The sequence below is a fragment of the Lipotes vexillifer genome, unplaced genomic scaffold (genome assembly GCF_000442215.2).
Source record: "Lipotes vexillifer unplaced genomic scaffold, Lipotes_vexillifer_v1.1 scaffold371, whole genome shotgun sequence".
Classification (NCBI taxonomy): Eukaryota; Metazoa; Chordata; class Mammalia; order Artiodactyla; family Lipotidae; genus Lipotes; species Lipotes vexillifer.
This window is the reverse complement of record NW_006786304.1, coordinates 1615433-1621053: the sequence shown is the minus strand read 5'-3', so window position 1 is coordinate 1621053 and position 5621 is coordinate 1615433. Positions and strand designations below refer to the sequence as shown.

Sequence of the window (5621 nt, the reverse complement as noted above, 5' to 3'; positions counted from 1 at the left end):
GTTTGTCATAAAAATAAAATAGCCCTTGACCAAGTCCTGGGAAAGCAGAGGCTGAAGCTCTTGTGGCCACCGCTGTAGCACAGTGCCCAGAAACAAGAAGGGGCTACGGAACCATATGTTGCATGAATGAACAAAGAACAGAAGCAGAATCCTCCAGCAAGCAACTCCACCACTGGGAGCCTCAGTTTTCCCATCTGTAACTGCTGAGCTTGTGAGAATTCCATAAGACCATGGAGCCCCATCTTGAAATCCATGGTTCACTTATTCCTTGAATAACTACATATTGAGCACCTACGGTGTGGCAGGCACTGGGGACACAGCTGGCAGCAAATCGGACCAGGTCCCTGCCCTGTGGTGCTGATGGTCTCATGGGAGGCAGACCATAAGAAAGAAACCCACAAATAAGAGTTCCAGACAGTCATACATGCTCTGGAGATGATAAAAAACAGTGACGTGAACTAGATTATGAGGGAGGGGGCCACACGGTCACAGGAAGAGGGGCTCTATAAATAAAATATACATATATTACCATCAACTATATACCCATCAAAGCAGATAGATGGCTTACTACGAGCTAAATCCTCACAGTAACCCTCCCCTTAGGTATCAATAGTTCATTTGACAGATGAAGGAACTGAGGCCCCAGTGACATAGAGAAGGACTATGAAAATGTGTCTCTGAATCCAAAGGCAGAGAGAGCTTCTAGAAGGAAGCCAGTCTGGGTGGGACTCAGTTTCTCCCGTTGGGGAATGGGAATTACCAAATAAACCTGCAAAGCGTGCCTTTTCCGCCAGGGGGCGATGGCGCCCCACAAGAGGATTTGGGGTGTAGAGGCGCCGGGGACCGCTGCGCCAGAAACCACCCCGGGGCAAGACCCGTGAGAAGGCGGCGGGCTGCCCGTTCGTTTCTCCCGACTCGTTTCACTATCGCAGAAATGCGGCAAAGGGCCCGCTGAGCGCGGTTCAGGTAACTCTGAGCCTATTTACGTTAGTTAAGGGGGAGAAAAGTTGTCCTCGGCTCTGTAATATATTATATTTCCAAGTTTGATTCCTACACTCTTCCCAAATTTAACTTTCAGATTCCGGATTCGCATCTTTCCAGCTCCCAGAGTTGCGAGTTCGAGTCTACCAGCTGTCCGTACTCTTATTTCCCCGTCCTTATTCCAAACGCTCCAAGTTCAAATTCCAGTCCCAACCGCAGCTCCCGAGCGACTCCTCGAGTTCAGACCTTGCTCCACTCCCAAACCTTCCCCTAATCCCAATTTAGAGTTTCCTCTGCGCCTCCGAAGGATTGGGATGGGGATGGAGAATATGGGCGCACTTCGCCCCTAATTCCACCCGAGTGACTCTGGGCGGGGGACATATTGCCGCCGGACCGAAGGCTCTGTTAGCGAGGGCGCGGCCGAGGGGCGCAGTGACCCGGCCGACGTCCCCACCCGCCTCTAAACTTAGCCGCGGTGACGCGCGGCCCGGCGATAGCGGCGGGTCCAGGGGACGCAGGGGCGCCCGAGCGGAGGGGGAACGGCTCTGCTCCGCGAGCCTCTATTTATAGCGCCTGGAGCCCGAAATAGCGCGAAGCCTAGCGGCCGGGATGACGCGGGAGCCGCCGGGGGCTGACTCACCCGGCCCCAAGCGGCGGCCCCCGGATGGGGGACAGTGGAGGCGCTGGACCCTACCCCGCCCCATCCCGGGCACCTCTTCTGCTGGGACGTCCCAGGTTTCCACGGGGCACTGTGGATGGATATGCAGCAAAAGGAGGATCTGCAGCATGAGAGACTGAGGTTAGATCAGAGGTGGGACTTCCCTAAAAAAAAAACCCAGAATTGAGGAACTAACTTTACACAAGAAGAGGGGTTGGGGGACTTCCCTGGTGGTCCAGTGGCTAAGACTCTGCGCTCCCAATGCAGGGGTCCCGGGTTTGATCCCTGGTCAGGGAACTAGATCCCACATGCTGCAACTAAGAGTTCTCATGCTGCAAAGGAGATTCCAGCGTGTCGCAACTAAGACCCGGTGCAGCCAAATAAGTAAATATTAAAAAGATGAACCAGATATACACACGTATTTCTCACCAGCTACAGGACTGAGGCATCTTGGGGGCAGAGAAATGGATACAACCGGCCAACCATCAGGCCACAGCTGTCCCCCTCTCCACTTGCCATGGCTCCTTGCATGCTGTTCCCACTCCCTAGAATGCCTTTCCCTGCCTCCCCAGTCTTAAGAACTCATGCTCCTCAGGGACCTGGTGCTAAAGGCAATGCCTCACAAATGAAAACTCTGTGACCCATTGGACTGGGAACCCCATGAGGGCAGGGCCAGGCCCTTCTCATTCATCACCATGTCCCCAGCACTGCCCAGCACAAGATAGGCCTCTGGAGAAGTTAACTGCATGAATAAGAAGTGTTGGTAATAAAATAAAATGACGTTTCCCAAACTATAATAGCAAATGTTTATTGTATGCTACATGCCAGGTGTCAGTCAGAGAGTTATCTCCTATGGGTCTCACTACAACCTTAGGAGGGAGGTACTTTTATTATTTTCATCATCACCAACCCCATACTAGAGATGACGAAACTGAGGCTCGGAGAATACCTTGCTTATAGTCAGAGCTGTCTCTTGAACCAGGTCCCATGGCCCCAGAGGTGTTCAGTTCCCAAGATACTGTCTCTAGGCCCTATAGAACCCAAAGGTAAGGAGTGATTCTTAAAGTGCGGTCCACAGAACCTTGGGGGGGTTCCCCAGCACTCTTTCAAGAGGTCCCCAAGGTCAAAATGATTATCATAATAATACTAAGACACTTACTTCCGTTTTTTCACTCTCACTCTCTCCTGAGTGTTCAATGCAACCTGCAAAATATCACAACAGACTGAGCACCCAAGCAGAGGTGAAGACCCAGTTATCTTCTGTTGAGCCAAATGTTAAAGTGGGGGACTTCCCTGGTGGCACAGTGGTTAAGAATCCGCTTGCTAATGCAGGGGACATGGGTTCGAGCCCTGGTCCGGGAAGATCCCACATGCCAGGCAGCAACTAAGCCCATGCAGCACAACTACTGAGCCCACGTGCCACAACTACTGAAGCCCATGCACCTAGAGCCTGTGCTCCGCAACAAGAGAAGTCACTGCAATGAGAAGTCCGCGCACCGCAACAGAGTAGCCCCCACTCACTGCAACTAGAGAAAGCTCACACACAGCAACAAAGACCCAATGCAGCCAAAAAATAAATTTAAAAAACCCTATAATGAGATACTACTTTACATCCATTAGGATGGCTAAAGTTTAAAAAAATTAATTAAAAAATTTCCATGATAAAAAAAAAAAAAAAAAAAATTCTGTTGAGGGACTTCCCTGGTGTCCAGTGGTTAGGACTCTGCACTTCCACTGCAGGGGGCATGGGTTGATCCCTGGTCAGGGAACTAAGATCCCACATGCCGGGCAGCGTGGCCAAAAACATACAAAAAGTTTGTTGATTCTCTTAGTTTTCCTTTGAAATGATCCAAATGTTAGTTTTATGTCTTGCCTTCCCATCTTTACATCTCATTTTTCTTGTCTTATAGCATTTGCAAAGACTTTCAGAACAACGTCAAATGGCAAAGTCGATCAATTCTCATATACTCCATATCACAGCCTTCTGAGATGACTTATTTTGTTATCCCTATTTTATAGAAGGAGAAACTGAGGCACAGAGAGGTTAGTCTCTTGACCAAGGCCACAAAGCAAGTAAGCAAACAAACCAGGACTCCAACAAAAGCTTGTGTTTTCAACCACTGCCTTAAAAGAAAATTCAATAGTCACTCTATTTCTTTAACAGGCAAAATACCCTGCGAGTTTCCACAGTGACCCCCTGGATCTGGAATGAGGTTCTGGAGACCTGAGTTCTGGTTCTGGCTCTGCCTTCTTTCTGAGCCTGTTTCCTGCTGTGAGACAGAAGCTGAAAGCCACAGAAACTCTGTCTTCAGGGTGGAAGGAGACAAGCCCCTAAACAGACTTTGTTTTCTGTGGCTGCCTAACGAATTACCACAAACTTCGTGGCTTAAAACAACAGAAATTTATTCCCTCACAGCTCTGGAGGCCAGAAATCCTAAAGCAAATTCACTCCCTCTGAATTTTCTCAGAGAAGATTCTTCCTTGCCTTTTCCAGCTTCTGGTGGCCCCAGGTTTTCCTGGGTGGCCCCATCACTCTCATCTCTCCCTCCATCTTCACATGGCTCTCTCTTCTCCTATCTGTGTCCAATCTCCCTCTGCCTTTCTCCTGTAAGGACACTTGCCATTGGGTTTAGGGCCCACTTGGATAATCCAGGGTGATAGCATCTCAAGATCCTAACCTTAATTATAACCGCAGAGACTCTTTTTCCAAATAAGTTCCCCTTGACAGGTCTCAGGTGGACTTATCTTGGGTGGGGGGAAGGGCACACCATTCAACCCACTACACAGATCAAAACAGAAAAATGAGAACAGGACAATACGTGGCAGAGTTTAGACTGGGAGGTGTCCAAAGCTTTGTGATTGCACACACTCGTTCCAGTGGAGAATGCTGAAGCATTTGTCCTTGAGAGCCCAGAGTGGTCTGTGCGTCCTACCTGTGGTGGTTAGAAGTCCCGTGTGTCCCCCATGTTCTGGACATCTTCCATAAGGATGGGAAGTTTTTGTGTTTTTTTTGCGGTACACGGGCCCCTCACCACTGCGGCCTCTCCCGTTGCGGAGCACAGGCTCCGGACGCGCAGGCTCAGCGGTCATGGCTCAGGGGCCCAGCTGCTCCGCGGCACGTGGGATCTTCCTGGACTGGGGCACGAACCCGTGTCCCCTGCATCGGCAGGCGGACTCTCAACCACTGTGCCACCAGGGAAGCCCAGGATGGGAAGTCTTTAAGGGAGTTTTTCATTCTTCAACTGTTAATGTGGAGTCGAGAGATTTTCTCTTTCACAAAGTGCCAAATAATAATAAAAATCAACACCCATACAGCACTTAATATGTGCCCTGTTCTAAGTGTTTAAATATCTATTAACTCGGGCTTCCCTGGTGGCACAGTGGCTGAGAGTCCGCCTGCCGATGCAGGGGACACGGGTTTGTGCCCCGGTCCGGGAAGATCCCACATGCCGCGGAGCGGCTGGGCCCCTGAGCCATGGCCCCTGAGCCATGGCCACTGAGCCTGCGCTCCGCAATGGGAGAGGTCACAACAGTGAGAGGCCCACGTACTGCAAAAAAAAAAAAAAAAAAATCTATTAACTCCTTTAATCCTCACAAAAAACCCTCTGATGTCTTGCTGGTGATTCTCCTTTCCTGGCGGAATAAACTGAGGTGCAGAGAGGCTGGAGTGGCAGTTTGGAAGTTCCAGAGCTTGAACCCCACAGTCTGGCTTCAGAGTCTAGGATCTTGACCTTAAGCCATGCTGTCACCTGGAGGCACACTGTCCCATGTTAAAGCTGGACTTTGAGGAAGCCATACTCCCAGATCCGTGGTCAGGCACCGTCTACTGCTGTGATGTCCAATATGGCAGCCACTTGGCTATACGTGGCTTTTAAGCACTTGAAACATGGCTGGTCCAAAATGAGATGTGCCATGAGTGTAAAATCCACACCAGATTTCATAGACTTAGCGTGATTTAAAAGAATGTAACTATCTCATTTAA

At 50.0% G+C, this 5621-nt stretch overlaps 1 non-coding gene across 1 annotated transcript; it reads left to right on the top strand.

Annotated features, from left to right (window-relative positions):
- The first annotated feature begins 1863 nt into the window (after positions 1–1863).
- Positions 1864–1936, top strand: TRNAG-CCC (transfer RNA glycine (anticodon CCC)). The gene has a single exon. It is a non-coding gene; the product is annotated as a tRNA-Gly (tRNA).
- The last annotated feature ends 3685 nt before the right edge of the window (positions 1937–5621 follow it).